The 19429-nt window shown below is 37.3% G+C and overlaps 1 non-coding gene across 1 annotated transcript; it reads right to left on the bottom strand.

The window, feature by feature from the left end:
- Positions 1-15957: 15957 nt before the first annotated feature.
- On the bottom strand, positions 15958-16065 carry LOC130972145 (small nucleolar RNA R71). The gene has a single exon (XR_009083341.1). It is a non-coding gene; the product is annotated as a small nucleolar RNA R71 (small nucleolar RNA).
- Positions 16066-19429: the final 3364 nt, after the last annotated feature.

Raw genomic sequence — 19429 nt, 5'->3', positions numbered from 1 at the left:
TTTCTTCTTCATCTCAGGTTCAATGTGCTTTTATTTATTGTCTCTTTTATTTGTTTATGAACCTTTCCATGTTAGATTTGACTGCTTTTATTAATGCAATTGAGGTATTTCAGACTTATGCTTGCTTTATTCTATTTATGATGTCTTCAATTTAATTTAGAATCTTTCCTTTTAGCTCTGGTTAAGTAATTGGTGACGCTTGAGTTATCAAATAAAGCAGTGGTTGAAATTGGCAGATCGCTCTAAAACTAGTCTTCCCACAAGGATTGACTAGGACTTGATGATCAAACTAATCATTCCACTTGACTTTCTTTTGCTTTAGTAAAGGTTAACTAAGTGGGATTAAAATCCAATTCTCATCATAATTGATAAGGATAGGACTTCCAGTTCTAATACCTTGCCAAAATTTTATTTTATTATCATTTAATATACTTCTTTCTTACTTTCAAAACTCCCAATTTTCAAGACTCATAACCAATAATAAGAACATACCTCCCTGCAATTCCTTGAGAAGATGACCCGAGGTTTGAATACTTCGGTTATCAACTTATTTAGGGGTTTGTTACTTGTGACAACCAAAACGTTTGTACGAAGGGATTTTCTGTTGGTTTAGAATCTATACTTACAACGCGACTATATTTTTACAAAATTCTTTACTAGCAAAAATCCTAACGTCAAAATGGCGCCGTTGCCGGGGAAATGCAAACGTGTGCCTTATTATTGGTTATTGTAAATAATTTTAAAAAAATATATATCTTATCTTTTTTTTTCAAAAATATCTTATCCTATTTTTTCAAAAAAAAATCAAATCTTTTTCAAAATATTTTCTTTTTATTAGTTTTTGTTTTTATTTTGTCTTACTACTATGAACTCTCATCCCTTTTGCCATGAGTCTAGTTACAATTGTGTTGCAGGAAGAGGAGATTACAACAGGAATTTGCATCAAGGTCAAAACAACCAAAGATGGATGGAGCCAAGAGGATCTGATCAACCCTTTAGGCAACAACACCTTCCAGGATATCATGGACAAAGACCATTCTACAATGCATACCAAGATGATAGATATGGTGGACCCCCTTGTAGTTACCAACAAGACCCACCATATGCCTATGAACCCCCTCCTCCTCAATATAATTTTGAACCACCATACTCAGAAGCCCCTTTCCGCCATTCACCTCCACATGATCCTAACCCTTATCCACCATACCAACCACCTTATGAACCATATCTAGAACCACCCCAATTTCAACCAAATTACTCCCAGGAACCACCACCTCCATATACACCATGTCCATATTTATCAACCCAAGAATCACAAGCTCGTTTCGAAGAATCAGTAGATCAATTTCATGCAACCCTTCATCAACTGGAGCAAGCAATAAATCAATTATCTTTCAAACGTTCGGACACTCAGGAAACCCCCATGGCTTCATGTGGAAAATCTACTGAAGAACGTAGCAGGAAGGAGAAGTTAGGCACTCCGGTGGATAGTGAGCAGCACGATTTTGTATTGGAACAATTGGAAGAAGCTACGCCTGCCATTGAAGAGGAAGAAGTGGTTGAAGACTTAGGAGATGCTAAACCTCCATGGAAAAGTCAAGTTATAGAGCCTCCTTCAAAGACGTTTGAAACTGATGATGAGGAGGGTGTACAACCTCCAAGGCATCTCATGGTTGAAGACTTTGAAGGGGATGATCAAGAGATGGATTCAATCATTGATGAATTCTTATCTACATTTGAATCCTCTTCCATTGGACTTGACATGGAGATTAAAGAAGACGAAGAACAACCTCCCATGCCCTTGGTGAGCAATGAAGAAGAGATTGAATTGGAAGAAAGCCACGAAGAGGAAGAGGTTGATATTGAAGAAGCTTGCAAGGAGGTGGAAGATGTCAAAGAAGAGCACAAAGGAGTGGAGCTTGCATGTTCATTAAAAACCCCACCCCCTAAGTTGCCATCATCCTTCATAACATTCAAGTGGGTAAAATTCATATCCCTTAACTTTCTAATTCCACTTGAATATGGGCTACTGGAGACAGATGGTCAACTTAGAGCTTTTTGTGGCATTAAGAGTAAGAGGAATATGGTCAGTGGTAAAAATTGTCCTGTAAGGTTCACTATGGTTGGAAGCTCAAAGTTTAAACGCAAAGGTTGTTGTAGAGCTCAAGTGAATGGGTCTAAGAAGTTATTTGGCTGCTTCAGTGAGAATTCAGACTACTTGCCATCCGGATGGAACAATATTGCTCAACTTGAAGATGGGTGTAGAAACAAGATTTGGGATCCAGGAATATATGAGGAACAACTTTGGGAGCTCAAAGCTTATGGAGAACTTCATCAACGCTTGGTAAATTTACTTGGTATTGATAGAGCTTATTAGAAGTCCAAGCATTGGTGGAAGTTTCAGGATGAGTTCAAGCACAAGCCACCATGACAAAGAGCTCGCCAAATGTCCACCTTAAGGACTATAACTAAAGGTGCTGTGTGGGAGATAACCCCCCATGGTATGATCGTTCCCTCTCCATTTTACTCTGTTTTTGAATTTCGATTGAACCTGGAATTTTTGCATGATATTTACTGCATTTTGCATTCTGCATACTGCATAAAAAAAGAGAAGAAATCGCACGCGACGCGACAGGGTGACTAACGCTTCCGCGTCATATGTGCGTTGAGAAGAAAACAAAATTGAACAGAGAGTCACGCGAGAGCGTGGTTGGAGGCGTGCCTTTGGTACAAATTGATCCACGCGACCGCGTCACTGATGCGTCCGCGTCATGTGGGAAAAATGCCTCCCACGCGTTCGCGTCACCTACGTGAACGTGTGCCTCAAAATCGACGTAAAAAGTGTGTATGTCCGAAAGTTGAGCTAGAATTGGGCTGGACTCGTGCTAGAAGCAAAAGCCCTGCCACGCGTCCGCGCCGTTTTCAAATTTAGGTCATCCACGCGATCGCGTCAACCACGCGGCGTCACCCCAGATTTTTGGCAAAAATGCATTTAAACAAAGAGTTGTGCGTACGCGAGGCTACTCTCGCTCCACTAGCACAAATCGAGTCACGCGTCTGCGTGCCCCACGCGTCCGCGTCAGTTGAATTTAACACACCCCACGCGTCCGCGTCATATTTGACGCACAGCTTATCCAGACTAGCGCCAATTATCTTATCTTTTCTTTCCTAATCCTAATTTCTTCTATCTTTTCTTCTTTCTTCCTCCTTTCTTACTTTCTTTTTCTTTTCCATTGGTGTTAAATTTTCTTATTCAGCTGTTGTATCTTTTCTGGTATTATCTTGGTGCTTAGTGACTTGTTTTATTCTTGTTAGGTAATATTAATTAAATCAATGCCTATCTTTTATACCAGTATTACTTTTGCATTGACATGAATTTATATTATCTCTCTTTACCCACTCTCTTCCCCATTGTTGTAATTTTTGCACTCTTGATATGCTATTTGCTTCCACTATTTTCTCCCTTGCATGTTGTAGCTACCATGTAATTGAGACCTTTATTATTTGGCATTAACACCTATATTTTTATGTTCTTATCTTTATTTTTGGGTTACTTTCCTTTCTTTTTCTCTTCTTTCAGGATGGCCACCACGAAGAGAGAGAAAAAGCTTCTAACTGGAGAGACAGGCAAGTCAATCTGCACAATCTATAGAGAAAGACATCAGTTGGAGCAGCTCGTCCACTTGTACATCTTAGCATGCACCGAGGACGGTGCAATCTTTAAGTGTGGGAAGGTCGATACCGATCTCCAAGGGTTAGTTATTTTCTGACTCAACACCAATGTTTAAACTTCTCTGTAGTTAGTTCTTGCATTTACATGTTTGATTGCATTATAGTTAGATTTTGTGCATATTTTACCACCACTTGGTTGAAGTAATAAATTTCTTCTCAAGACTTTATTTTATAATATTTCACTAATTTAAATTAAAAATTAAAATTTTCTATGTGTTAAATTTGTTTGAAGAATGTAAATTGGAAAATGGTTTTTGAGCTAAAAAACACACACCCTGTGAGAATTTGAGCTTATTTACATGGTTACATTATTTAACCATAAATATTTTATTCTTGTGTGTTTTCTTTTCTATGATTGTAATCTTTATTTTGTTCCAATCTATATGTCCAATATTTAGTGTATTTACATGCTTGCATATAATTGAGGCCATTACTTGTTTTAGCTCACTTATCCCAAAAAACCTACCCTTTTATGTCACCCTTGTTAGCCACCTTTAGCTTTTTACTCCCCTCTTCTTTTATAACCACATTACTAGCCTTAAGCAGAAAAACAAAATTAAATATCCCAATTGAATCTTTGGTTAGCTTAAGATAGATGTTGTACATCAACTAAGTGGGGGGAAACTGTGGAAACATGGGTTAATAAGGGAATGTATCATGTTTCTAATTCTGAATATTGGGAAGTTTGGGTATCTACTCATGTAAAATAGAAAATTAAAAATTCCATATGCATTGATATATTATTTTAACTTTTATGTCTCTATAAAAAAAAGAAAAAATTACCCCAATGTTAAGATCAATGCATATGTGACACAAATTAAAAGAAAAGTTGATACATGAGTTTGTGATACAAAAGTGGAAATTATGGGTAGCTAGGCATGATTTTAGAAGTTATATAGAACGTATGTATGTTAGGTGATAGCTCAGGTTACTCAAAGATTCAATTTATAACTCACGTAGCCAAACATATATCCTCACCCTTGCCTTGGCCCCATTACAACCTTGAAAAAGACCTCATGATATTTATATGTATACAATAAATATTTGTTGATTGGTTAGATGAAGAACAAAGTTTAGAAAGCATGATTAGAGAAGAATAGAGTGATTACCCTATACACTAGAGAGACTAGAGTGAGATATACATTACCAGTGAGGGTTCAATGCTTGATTCTATGTTCCCTGCTTTCATAAGCTATCTTCTTACAAGTTTACTTGTTTTCACTGTATGATTTGAATTAGTAGAATTTGAATTATTTTTTTCTTCGAGAACTTATTTACTTTTAACCAAGTAGGTAGAAACATCTTTGCGTGTAGTTGCATTCATATAGATAGGTTGCATTTCATACATTCTATCATTCCTCTTCACTCTTTTAGTTCTCTTGAGCTTAGCATGAGGACATGCTAATGTTTAAGTGTGGGGAGGTTGATAAACCACTTATTTATGGTTTATATTGTGCTAAATTGAGTGGATTTTATCAATCTTTTGTACACTTATTCATACTAATTGCATGAGTTTACGTTTTCCTTCCTGATTTTGTGCTATGATTGAAAACATGCTTCTTTGGCTTTTATTTTCTTTTATTTAATCTTCTCTTATTACCATTAGATGCCTTGATATGTGTGTTAAGTGATTTCAGGGATTACAGGGCAGGAATGGCTCAGAGGATGGAAAGGAAACATGCAAAAGTGGAAGGAATACAAGAAGTTGAAGAAATTGCAAAGCTGTCAGCCTTACCCTCTTGTACTAAAACAACCATAACTTGAGCTACAAAAGTCCAAATGATGCGGTTCTAGTTGCGTTGGAAAGCTAACAATTGGAGCTTCACAACGATATATAATTTGCCTTAGCTGCCCCGAATTTAGGTGACGCGAATGCGTGAATGACGCGCCCGCATCGCATCTGCGAATCTCAACCCACGCAAACGCGTGGATGACGCCTCTGCGTCACTTTGCCGCGACCTGTACGAAGAAGATTTCACAATCAGCGATTTCCAGGCTGTTTCTGACCCAGTTCTCGGCCCAGAAAACACAGATTAGAGGCTATAAAGTGGGGGAATCCATTAATTCATTATCATACATTCATAATACACACTTTTCATAATTTAGATGTAGTTTTTAGAGAGAGATGCTATCTCCTATCTCTTAGGATTTAGGATTAGGATTTTTAGAAATTAGGAATATTTTCTTCTTCATCTCAGGTTCAATATTCTTTTATTTATTGTCTCTTTTATTTGTTTATGAACCTTTCCATGTTAGATTTGTCTACTTTTATTAATGAAATTGAGGTATTTCAGACTTATGCTTGCTTTATTCTATTTATGATGTCTTCAATTTAATTTAGAATATTCCCTTTTGGCTCTGGTTAAGTAATTGGTGACGCTTGAGTTATCAAATAAAGTAGTGGTTGAAATTGGCAGATCGCTCTAAAACTAGTCTTCCCACAGGGATTGACTACGACTTGAGGATCAAACTAATCATTCCACTTGACTTTCCTTTGCTTTAGTAAAGGTTAACTAAGTGGGATTAAAATCTAATTCTCATCACAATTGATAAGGATAGGACTACCAGTTCTAATACCTTGCCAAAAGTTTATTTTATTATTACTATTTTAATTTTCTTATCATTTAACATACTTCTTTCTTACTTTCAAAACCCCCAATTTACAAGACTCATAACGAATAATAAGAACATACCTCCCTGCAATTCCTTGAGAAGACGACCCAAGGTTTGAATACTTCGGTTATCAATTTATTTAGGGGTTTGTTACTTGTGACAACCAAAACGTTTGTACGAAGGGATTTTCTGTTGGTTTAGAATCTATACTTACAACGCAACTATATTTTTATAAAATTCTTTACTAGCAAAAATCCTAACGTCAACAAGTAATTCCTACCCGGGTTATGATTTGAGTCACATAGCTGAGTAGACGAGTAATATCTATTCTGGGTTGAGTGAAATACTAGCATAGGGAGACGAGTAATACATGTTCCATGTTGTGGTGTTCTGTCCAAGGTTAGCTACCAGGATATGTTGGGTTCGGTTATATAACCGACAGATGAGACTCATCAGCCGTAGGGAAAGTATGCATCTCATGCATTTGTATGTTTTGTTTGAGTGTGCATTGTCTTGGCTTGCTTAATTGTTTATTTATGTTAATTGCTAATTGCCTTCTTGTTATATATACTTTCTATATGTGCTTGTCTTGTCTGTATTGTTTATTTGTGCATCGGAGTTTTGGAGATTGGAGGAAGGTAGAGTTTAGGGCTTAAGTTAGAAAGGAATTAGAAATAAGAACCTTAGATAACCTACCCTGTTTATGGCTTTTAATTTATAAACTTTAAGATTTAAATTTGAGTGTCGGAGTTCTAGGATTGCCTTTGGCTTTTCCGGGGCCTTATATCTTATATATTCGGCACAATTACCATGTTGAGAACCTCCGGCTCTCATTCCATACGGATATTTTTGTTTTTTTCAGATGCAGGTCGAGAGGCACCTCGCTAGGCATCTGGAGTTCCGGTCACTGCGGAGTTGGGGCTTTACCTTTTTGGAATTTATATTTTGATATCAAATGATGTAGTTATTATTTACAATATCCTATATGTATATATAGCTAACTATGAGACTCTTAGAAGTCGACAATGGAGAAACACGTCGTTTATTTTGTATTTTGGGATTTCCTTGGGTTATGACTATATGTATGTATATACACACTTATACTCTGGCCAGTCTTTACTTTGCGAACTGAGTCAAGAGCTTGCTATTCTATAGTTTGATCCTCCACTTCTTATTGTGTAGTTTACATTTTATCTGGTTGCGTATTTTTGTGTGCGATGAATTTTATTTTTGCGGTTTTTGTTTAAACCTTCTTTCAAGGCTCCTAGTAAGGGGTTTTTAAGAATTGTTATAAGAGAATATTTAACAGAAAACTATTTTTTGATTGCAATAATCGTCGCTCATCCTATGAATCATTTTGAAAACCAACTGTTAATCATCCAAAAGCTCAAACCTCTTCGAAAACCATTAATCAATTACCCAAAACCTGAATTTATATTTTGAATTTATAAAAACTCCAATTAAACACGATATCTCATAACCTTCCACTACATGTACTAAAGGAGTAATTTCATCAAAATTTTCAGTGATTCATCTAATCACGGCCTCTAGCCTAAACATAACCAAATCATGGCATTTGACTCAATACAATATCACATCACGGCCTCCAACCCAAAACAATATCACATCACAGCCTTTGGCCCAACACGCAATCAAATCACACTCCAACCACCATAATTCGAACCAACAGTCACAATCACAAGTAATGTAGTTCAAACACAATCAAGAGCAATTACATCAAGTATAACAATTAGCTGATAAACAGAATTATTCACATAGGCAAACTGGTGCACGGATTTTGTGATCATCAACAATGGCTTCGATAATTTTGTAGCTCTCACACGTGAATTACACTTAGTCACAACTCCGCACAACTAACCAGCAAGTGCACTGGGTCGTCCAAGTAAACCCTTACATGAGTAAGGGTCGATCCCACAGAGATTGTTGGTATGAAGCAATCTATGGTCATCTTGTAGATCTTAGTCACGCTGATTCAAATGTGATTGGATTAGATAATTAAAAGATAAATAAAATAGGATAGAAATACTTATGTAAATTAATGGTGGGAATTTCACATAAGCGTATGGAGATGCTTGTCCCTGTTGAATCTCTGCTTTCCTACTGCTTTCATCCAATCCTTCTTACTCCTTTCCATGGCAAGCTGTATGTAGGGCATCACCGTTGTCAATGGCTACATCTCATCCTCTCAGTAAAAATGGTCCAAATGCTCTGTCACAGCACGTCTAATCATCTGTCGGTTCTCAATCAGGTTGGAATAGAATCCCGTGATTCTTTTGCGTCTGTCACTAACGCCCAGCCTTTAGGAGTTTGAAGCTCGTCACAGTCATTCAATCCCGGAATCCTACTCGGAATACCACAGACAAGGTTAGACCTTCCGGATTCCCATGAATGCTGCCATCAATTCTAGCTTATACCACGAAGATTCTGATCAAGGAATCCAACAGATATACGCCCGGTCTAAGGTAGAACGGAAGTGGTTGTCAGTCACGCGCGTTCATAGGTGAGAATGATGATGAGTGTCACAGATCATCACATTCATCAAGTTGAAGTGCAACGAATATCTTAGAACAGTAATAAATCGAATGGAATAGAAAATAGTAGTAATTGCATTGAAACTTGAGGTATAGTAGAGCTCCACACCCTTAATCTATGGTGTGTAGAAACTCCACCGTTGAAAATACATAAGTGATAGGTCCAGGCATGGCCGAATGGCCAGCCCCCAAAATGTGATCAATAGTCTCCTAAGATGAATAATAAAATAAAACTGAGACCAAAGATTCAAAATACAATAGTAAAAAGTTCTATTTATACTAAACTAGTTACTAGGGTTTACAGAAGTAAGTGATTGATGCATAAATCCTTTTCCGAGGCCCACTTGGTGTGTGCTTGGGCATAGCTTGATCTATCCACGAGCTGAGGCTTCTCTTGGAGTTGAACGCCAAGTTGTAACATGTTTTGGGCGTTCAACTCTGGTTCGTGACGTGTTTCTGGTGTTTGACTCCAGAATACAGCATGAAACTGGCGTTGAGCGCCAGTTTACATTGTCTAATCACGAATAAAGTATGAACTATTATATATTTCTGGAAAGCTCTGGATGTCTACTTTCCAACGCCGTTAAGAGAGCGCCATTTGAAGTTCTGTAGCTCTAGAAAATTCATTTCGCGTGCAGGGAGGTCAGATTCCAACAGCATCAGCAGTCCTTTGTCAGCCTCCTATCAGAGTTTTGCTCAGGTCCCTCAATTTCAGCCAGAAAATACCTGAAATCACAGAAAAACACACAAACTCATAGTAAAGTCCAGAAATGTGAATTTAGCATAAAAACTAATGAAAACATCCCTAAAAGTAACTAGATCATACTAAAAACTACCTAAAAATAATGCCAAAAAGCGTATAAATTATCCGCTCATCACAACACCAAACTTAAATTGTTGCTTGTCCCCAAGCAATTGAAAATCAATTAGGATAAAAAGAAGAGAATATACTATAAATTCCAAAATATCAATGAATATTAATTCTAATTAGATGAGCGGCACTTGTAGCTTTTTGCTTCTGAACAGTTTTGGCATCTCATTTTTTCCTTTGAAGTTTAGAATGATTGGCTTCTATAAGAACTTAGAATTCCAGATAGTGTTATTGATTCTCCTAGTTAAGTTTGTTAATTCTTGAACACAGCTACTTTTATGAGTCTTGGCCGTGGCCCTAAGGATTTTATTTTCCAGTATTACCACCGGATACATAAATGCCACAGACACATGACTGGGTGAACCTTTTCAGATTGTGACTCAGCTTTGCTAGAGTCCCCAGTTAGAGGTGTCCAGAGCTCTTAAGCACACTCTTTTTGCTTTGGATCACGACTTTAACCACTCAGTCTTAAGTTTTTCACTTGGACCTGCATGCCACAAGCACATGGTTAGGGACAGCTTGATTTAGCCGCTTAGGCCTGGATTTATTTCCTTGGGCCTCTTATCCATTGATGCTCAAAGCCTTGGATCCTTTTTACCCTTGTCTTTTGGTTTTAAAGGCTATTGACTTTTTTCTGCTTGTTTTTTTCTTTTTCTTTCTATTTTTTTCGCCACTTTTCTTCTTTTTTTTCGCAAGCCTTGTTCCTTCACTGCTTTTTCTTGCTTCAAGAATCAATTTTATGATTTTTCAGATTATCAATAATATTTCTCTTTTTTCATCATTCTTTCAAGAGCCAACAACTTTAACATTCATAAACAACAAGATCAAAATTATGCACTGTTTAAGCATTCATTTAGAAAACAAAAAGTATTGTCACCACATCAATATAATTAAACTAATTTCAAGGACAATTTTTGAAATTCATGTACTTCTTGTTCTTTTGAGTTAAAAACATTTTTCATTTAAGAGAGGTGAAGGATTTATGGAATTTATTCATAGCTTTAAGACATAGTTACTACTACCAATGATCATGAAGTAGAGACACAAAACATAGATAAATATATAACATAAAAACCAAAAAACAGAGAATTAAGAACAAGGAAGTTAAGGAATGAGTCCACCTTAGTGAGGGTGGCGCCTTCTTGAAGGACCAATGGTTCTTTGAGCTCCTCTATGTCTCTTCCTTGCCTTTGTTGCATGATCCCTAATGATTTTGGTGTTCTTATCCTTAGTTGCTCCCAATAGTTGTGTGGAGGAAAATGTATCCCCTGAGGAGAATTGAGTTCCAACATGGGACAACTAAGGGTGGAGCACCAAGAACATTCCATCCTCCTCCATGAAATTAGAGAAGATCAAAGAATCATGAGAGAGGAGCAACAAAGGCAAGGAAGAGACATTGAGGAGCTCAAGCACTCCATAAGATCTTCAAGAGGAAGAACAAGCCGCCATCACTAAGGTGGACCCGTTCTTTAATCTCCTTGTTCTTTATTTTTCGGTTTTTCGAAAATTATGCTTTATGTTTTATTTATGTTTGTGTTTTATGATCATTAGTGTCTTAGTGTCTAGGCCTTAAAGTTATGAATGTCCTATGAATCCATCACCTTTCTTAAATGAAAAATGTTCTTAATTGAAAAAGAGAAGAATTGCATGAATTTCGAATTTTATAACAGATTAATTATTTTGATGTGGTGGCAATACTTTTGATTTCTGAATGTATGCTTGAACAGTGCATATGTCTTTTGAATTTGTTGTTCATGAATGTTAAAATTGTTGGCTCTTGAAAGAATGATGAAAAAGGAGACATGTTACTGAGGATCTGAAAAAATCATAAAAATGATTCTTGAAGCATGAAAAAGCAGTGAATTCAAAAAAAAAAAAGAGCAAGCAGAAAAAGCCAATAGCCCTTTAAACCAAAAGGCAAGGATAATAGAAAAGATCCAAGGCTTTGAGCATCAGTGGATAAGAGTGCCTACAGGAATAACATCCTGGCCTAAGCGGCTAAACCAAGCTGTCCCTAACCATGTGCTTGTGGCGTGAAGGTGTCAAGTGAAAACTTGAGACTGAGCGGTTAAAGTCGTGATCCAAAGCAAAAAGAGTGTGCTTAAGAACCCTGGACACCTCTAATTGGGGACTCTAGCAAAGCTGAGTCATAATCTGAAAAGGTTCACCCATTTATGTGTCTGTGGCATGGATGTATCCGGTGGTGATACTGGAAAACAGAGTGCTTTGGGCCACGGCCAAGACTCATAAAGTAGCTGTGTTCAAGAATCATCATACTTAACTAGGAGAATCAATAACACTATCCAGATTCTGAGTTCCTATAGAAGCCAATCATTCTGAACTTCAAAGGATAAAGTGAGATGCCAAAACTGTTCAGAGGCAAAAAGCTAAAAGCCCCGCTCATCTAATTAATACTGATCTTCATGGATGTTTTTGGAATTCATTGTATATTCTCTTCTTTTTATCCTATTTGATTTTCAGTTGCTTGGGGACAAGCAACAATTTAAGTTTGGTGTTGTGATGAGCGGATAATTTATACACTTTTTGGCATTGTTTTTAGTATGTTTTAGTTAGTTTTTATTATATTTTTATTAGTTTTTATTTAAAATTCACTTTTCTTGATATTTCTATGAGTTTCTGTGTTTTTCTGTGAGTTTAGGTATTTTCTGGCTGAAATTGAGAGACCTGAGCAAAAATCTGACTCAGAGGCTGAAAAGGGCTGTAGATGCTGTTGGATTCTGACCTCCCTGCACTTGAAGTGGATTTTCTGGAGCTATAGAAGCCCAATTGGTGCGCTCTTAATTGCGTTGGAAAGTAGACATCTAGGGCTTTCCAGAAATATATAATAGTTTATACTTTGCCCGAGATTTGATGGCCCAAACAGGCGTTTCAAGACAGCTTCAGAATTTCCGGCGTTAAACGCCGGAACTGGCACAAAAGTGGGAGTTAAACGCCCAAACTGGCACAAAAGCTGGCGTTTAACTCCAAGAAAAGTCTCTACACATGGAAGCTTCAATGCTCAGCCCAAGCACACACCAAGTGGTCCCGGAAGTGGATTTTTACGTCATTTACTCATTTCTGTAAATCCTAGGCTACTAGTTCTCTATAAATAGGACCTTTTGCTATTGTATTTAGGGAATCTTTCAATCTTCGGATCATCTTTTGATCATGTTTTTATGATTGAACCCTCTTTGGGAGGCTGGCCATTCGACCATGCCTAGACCTTATTCTTATGTATTTTCAACGGTAGAGTTTCTACACACCATAGATTAAGGTGTGGAGCTCTGCTGTACCTCGAGTATTAATGCAGTTACTATTGTTCTTCTATTCAATTCAGCTTATTCCTGTTCTAAGATATCACTTGTTCCTCAACTTGATGAATGTGATGATCCGTGACACTCATCATCATTCTCACCTATGAACGTGTGCCTGACAACCACCTCCGTTCTACCTTAGATTGAGTGGATATCTCTTGGATTCCTTAATCAGAATCTTCGTGGTATAAGCTAGAATCCATTGGCTGCCATTCTTGAGAATCCGAAAGGTCTAAACCTTGTCTGTGGTATTCTGAGTAGGATTCAGGGATTGAATGACTGTGACAAGCTTCAAACTTGCGATTGTGGGGCGTTAGTGACAGACGCAAAAGAATCACTGGATTCTATTCCGACATCATCGAGAACCGACAGATGAATAGCCGTGATGTGACAGAGCGCGTTGAACATTTTCATTGAGAGGACGGGACTGTAGCCATTGACAACGGTGATACCCAACATACAGCTTGCCATGGAAAGGAGTAAGAAGGATTGGATGAAGACAGTAGGAAAGCAGAGAGACGGAAGGGACAAAGCATCTCCATACGCTTATCTGAAATTCTCACCAATGAATTACATAAGTATCTCTATCTTTATTTTATGTTTTATTTATCTTTTAATCATTAATCCTCCATAACCATTTGAATCCGCCTGACTGAGATTTACAAGATGACCATAGCTTGCTTCATACCAACAATCTCCGTGGGATCGATCCTTACTCGCGTAAGGTTTATTACTTGGACGACCCAGTGCACTTGCTGGTTAGTTGTGTGAAGTTGTGATAAAGAGTTGAGATTGCAATTGAACGTACCATGTTGATGGCGCCATTGATGATCACAATTTCGTGCACTAGCTATTAAGCCATGTCCAACCCCTGGATTGGAGCTTTAAGCTAACATTGAAAGATTCCTGGAATTCTTGTTAAAAATTTTGAATTTCTTATCTTCTTTTTCCTATAAAATTTTGAAAAATATATACAAAAAAAAATAATAAAATCATAAAAATAAAAAATATTTTGTGTTTCTTATTTGAGTCTAGTGTCAATTTTTAAGTTTGGTGTCAATTAATGTTTTAAAAATTTATGCATTTTTCGAAAATTCATGCATGGTGTTCTTCATGATCTTCAAGTTGTTCTTGGTAAGTCTTCTTGTTTGATTTTGATGTTTTCTTGTTTTGTGTCTTTTGTTGTTTTTCATGTGCATTTTTGCATTCATAGTGTTTAAGCATTAAAGATTTCTAAGTTTGGTGTCTTGCATGTTTTCTTTGCATAAAAAATTTTTCAAAAATATGTTCTTGATGTTTATCATGATCTTCAAAGTGTTCTTGGTGTTCACCTTGACATTCATAGTGTTCTTGCATGCATTCTTTGTTTTGATCCAAAAAGAAAAGAGAAAAACACAAAAATGACGTTTTATTCTTTTCTCTCTCATCATTAAAAATTCAAAAAAAATAAAAAATATATTTTTCTTATTTTTCTCAAAATTTCGAAAATTTGAGTTGATTTAGTCAAAATTTTTTAAAACTTAGCTATTTCTTATAAGTCAAGTCAAATTTTCAATTTTTTTCAAAATCTTTTTCAAAAATCAATTCTTTTTCATTTTTTTCTATTATTTTCGAAAATTTTAAAAATTATTTTTAAAATCTTTTTTTTATCTTTATTTCAAAATTTCGAAAACTTTACTAACAATTAATGTGATTGATTCAAAAATTTGAAGTTTGTTACTTTCTTGTTAAGAAAGGTTCAATCTTTAAATTCTAGAATCATATCTTTTAGTTTCTTGTTAGTCAAGTAATCAAATTTTAATTTTAAAAATCAATTCTTTTTCAAAATATCTTTTCTATCATATCTTTTTCAAATTTTTATCTTTAAAAAATTTAATTTCAAAATATCTTCTTATCTTCTTATCTTTTAAAAATTGATTTTCAAATCTTTTTCAAACTAACCAATTAACTCTTGTTTATTTTTTTTATCTTTTTCAAAACCACCTAACTAATTTTAGCTCTCTAATTTTCAAAAATTACCTCCCTCTTTTTCAAAATTCTTTTAATTAACTAATTGTTTTGAATTTTAATTTTAATTTTATTTTTTCCTTTAATTTTCGAAAATCACTAACTTATTTTTCAAAATTAATTTTCGAATTCTCTCACTCTCATCTTCTTCTATTTATTTATTTATTTATTTACTAACACTTCTCCTCATCTCAAGAATCTGAACCTATCTTCACCCTTGTGTATGGATTCTTACCTTTTCCTTCTTCTATTCATTTCTTCTTCTACTAACATAAAGGAATCTCTCTACTGTGGTAAAGAGGATCCCTATTATTATTTTCTGTTCCCTTCTTTTTCATATGAGCAGGAGCAAGGACAAGAACATTCTTGTTGAGGCAGATCCTGAACCTGAAAGGACTCTAAAGAGGAAATTAAGAGAAGCTAAATTACAACAATCCAGAGACAACCTTACAGAAATTTTAGAAAAGGAAGAGGAGATGGCAGCTGAAAATAATAATGCAATGAGGATGCTTGGTGATTATACTACACCTACTTCCAAGTTTGATGGAAGAAGCATCTCAATCCCTACTATTGGAGCAAATAACTTTGAGCTGAAACCTCAACTAGTTGCTCTACTGCAACAGAACTGCAAGTTCAATGGACTTCCATCAGAAGATCCCTACCAGTTTTAACTGAGTTCTTGCAGATCTGTGAGACTGTTAAGACTAATGGAGTAGATCCTGAAGTCTACAGGCTCATGCTTTTCCCCTTTGCTGTAAGAGATAGAGCTAGAATATGGTTGGATTCACAACTTAAAGATAGCCTAGACTCATGGGATAAGCTGGTCGCGGCCTTCTTGGCTAAGTTCTTTCCTCCCCAAAAGCTGAGCAAGCTTAGAGTGGATGTTCAGACCTTCAAACAAAAAGATGGTGAATCCCTCTATGAAGCTTGGGAAAGATACAAGCAGATGAGCAAAAGGTGTCCTTCTGACATGCTTTTTGAATGGACCATTTTGGATATATTCTATTATGGCCTATCTGAATTCTCTAAGATGTCACTGGACTATTCTGTAGGTGGATCCATTCACCTAAAGAAAATGCCTGCAGAAATGGAACTTCTGAGAGAAATTCCGTGAGTAATGGGACACCTCAGAGGAAGGGAGTTCTTGAAATTGATGCTCTGAATGCCATACTAGCTCAGAACAAAATGTTGACTCAATAAGTCAACATGATTTTTCAAAGTCTGAATGGATGGAAAAATGCATCCAACAGTACTAAAGAGGCATCTTCTGAAGAAGAAGCTTATGATCCTGAGAACCCTGCAATAGCAGAGGTAAATTACATGGGTGAACCTTATGGAAACACCTATAATTCATCATGGGGAAATCATCTAAATTTCTCATGGAAGGATCAACAAAAGCCTCAACAAGGCTTTAATAATGGTGGAAAAAATAGGCTCAGCAATAGCAAGCCTTATCCATCATCTTCTCAGCAACAGACAGAGAATTCTGAGCAGAACACCTCTAACTTAGCAAACTTAGTCTTTGATCTGTCTAAGGTGACTTTAAGTTTCATGAGTGAAATAAGGTCCTCTATCAGAAATTTGGAGGCACAAGTGGGCCAACTGAGTAAGAAAGTCACTGTAACTCCTCCTAGTACTCTTCCAAGCAACACTGAAGAGAATCCAAAAAGAGAGTGCAAGGCCATTGACATAATCAACATGGCCGAACCTAGAGAGGAAGGAGAGGACATGAATCCCAATGAGGAAGACCTCATGGGGCGTCTCTCAAGCAAGAAGGAGTTCCCTATTGAGGACCTAAAGGAACCTAAGGCTCATATAGAGACCATAGAGATTCCATTAAACCTCCTTCTGCCATTCATGAGCTCTGAAGACTATTCTTCCTCTGAAGAGGGTGAAAATGTAACTAGAGAGCAAGTTGCTCAACATCTATGTGCCATCATGAAGCTGAATGCCAAATTATTTGGTAATGATACTTGGGAAGGTGAACCCCCCTTGCTCATTAATGAACTAGATACATGGATTCAGCAAACCTTACCTCAAAAGATACAAGATCCTGGCAAATTCTTAATACCATGTACCATAGGCACCATGACCTTTGAAAAGGCTCTGTGTGACCTGGGGTCAGGCATAAATCTTATGCCACTCTCTGTAATGGAGAAGCTGGGGATCATTGAGGTACAGCCTACCATATTCTCACTACAGATGGCAGACAAGTCAATAAGACAAGCTTATGGATTAGTAGAGGATGTGTTAGTGAAGGTTGAAGGCCTTTACATCCCTGCTGATTTCATAATCTTAGACACTAGGAAGGAAGAGGATGAATGCATCATCCTTGGAAGACCTTTCCTAGCCACAGCAGGAGCTGTGATTGATGTTGACAGAGGAGAATTGATCATTCAAGTGAATGAAGAATTCTTTGTGGAATCCTTTGTGATTGATGTTGATAGAGTCAAACAGAGCCCCCATAATCAAACTCTAAGTTTGGTGTTGGGAGGCCACAGCCAAACTCTAAGTTTGGTGTTGAATCCCCACATCCAAATTCTAAGTTTGGTGTTGGGAGTCTACAACATTGACCAGATCACCTGTGAGGCTCCATCAGAGCCCACTGTCAAGCTAGTGACATTAAAGGAGCGCTTATTGGGAGGCAACCCAATTTTTATTTATCTAATTTTATTTTTATTTTATTTTTCCTTTATGTCTTATTAGGTTCATGATCATGTGGAGTCACAAAATAAATACTAAAATTAAAAACAGAATCAAAAACAGTAAAAGAAAAAGCACACCTTGGAAGAAGGGCTTACTGGCATTTAAACGCCAGTAAGGAACATCTGGCTGGCGTTCAACGCCAGAACAGAGCATGGATCTGGCGTTGAACGCCAGAAACAAGCAGCATCCTGACGTTTAAACGCCAGGAATACACCCTGAGAAAAGCTGGCGCTGAACGCTAGAAACAAGCATGGAACTGGCGTTCAACGCCAGAAACATGCTGCAAATGGGCGTTGAATGCCCAAAACAAGCATGAAGCTGGCGTTCAACGCCAGAAACGAGCATCAATCTGGCGTTGAATGCCATGATTGCATGCAGAGGGCGTTTTACACGCCTCATTGGTGCAGGGATGATAATCCTTGACACCTCAGGATCTGTGGACCCCACAGGATCATCTCAGGATGTGTGGACCCCACAGGATCCCCACCTACCTCAACTCACCTTCTCTCCTCTTCACACAATCCAATAACACTCTTCTCCAAAACCCTTCACCAATCACCTCAATCTCTCCTCCCATCATCACCTATTCACCACTCACATCCATCCACTCTTCCCCATAAACCCCACCTACCTTCAAAATTCAAAATCCCTTTTCCCACCCAACCCACCCAATATGGCCAAACCTTAACCCATCTCCCTCCACTATATAAACCCCTTTATTCTTCTTCATTTTCACACAATACAACCCTCTCTTCTCCTCCTTGACCGAAACACTAACCTCTCTCTCTCTCCTCTATATCTTCTTTTTCTTCATCTATTCTTTCTTTTCTTACTCGAGGGCGAGCAATATTCTAACTTTGGTGTGGTAAAAGCATAGCTTTTTTGTTTTTCCATAACCATTGATGGCACCTAAGATGGGAGAAACCTCTAGAAAAGGGAAAGGGAAGACAAAAGCTTCCACCTCCGAGTCATAGGAGATGGAGAGATTCATCTCCAAAGCCCATCAAGACCACTTCTATGAAGTTATGGCCAAGAAGAAGGTAATCCCCGAGGTCCCTTTCAAACTCAAGAAAAATGAGTATCCGGAGATCCGACATGAGATCCAAAGAAGAAGTTGGAAAGTTATGACCAACCCCATTCAACAAGTCAGAATCTTAATGGTTCAAGAGTTCTATGCCAATGCATGGATCACTAGGAACCATGATCAAAGTGTAAACCCGAATCCAAAGAACTATCTTACAATGGTTCGGGAGAAATGCTTAGATTTTAGTCCGAAAAATGTAAGGTTGGCGTTCAACTTGCCCATGATGCAAGGAGATGCACGCCCCTACACTAGAAGGGTCAACTTTGATCAAAGGTTGGACCAAGTCCTTATGGACATATGTGTGGAAGGAGCTCAATGGAAAAGAGACTCCAAAGGCAAGCCGGTTCAATTAAAAAGACTGGACCTCAAGCCTGTGGCTAGAGGATGGTTAGAGTTCATCCAATGCTCCATCATCCCCACTAGCAACCGATCCGAAGTTACTGTGGATTGGGCCATCATGATTCATAGCATCATGAATGGAGAGGAAGTAGAAGTTCATGAAGTCATCTCCCTTGAATTCTACAAAATAGCTGAAAAGCCCTCCACCATG

This window comes from Arachis stenosperma, chromosome 3, assembly GCF_014773155.1.
Source record: "Arachis stenosperma cultivar V10309 chromosome 3, arast.V10309.gnm1.PFL2, whole genome shotgun sequence".
NCBI lineage: Eukaryota > Viridiplantae > Streptophyta > Magnoliopsida > Fabales > Fabaceae > Arachis > Arachis stenosperma.
This window is presented reverse-complemented; position numbering and strand designations above follow the sequence as displayed.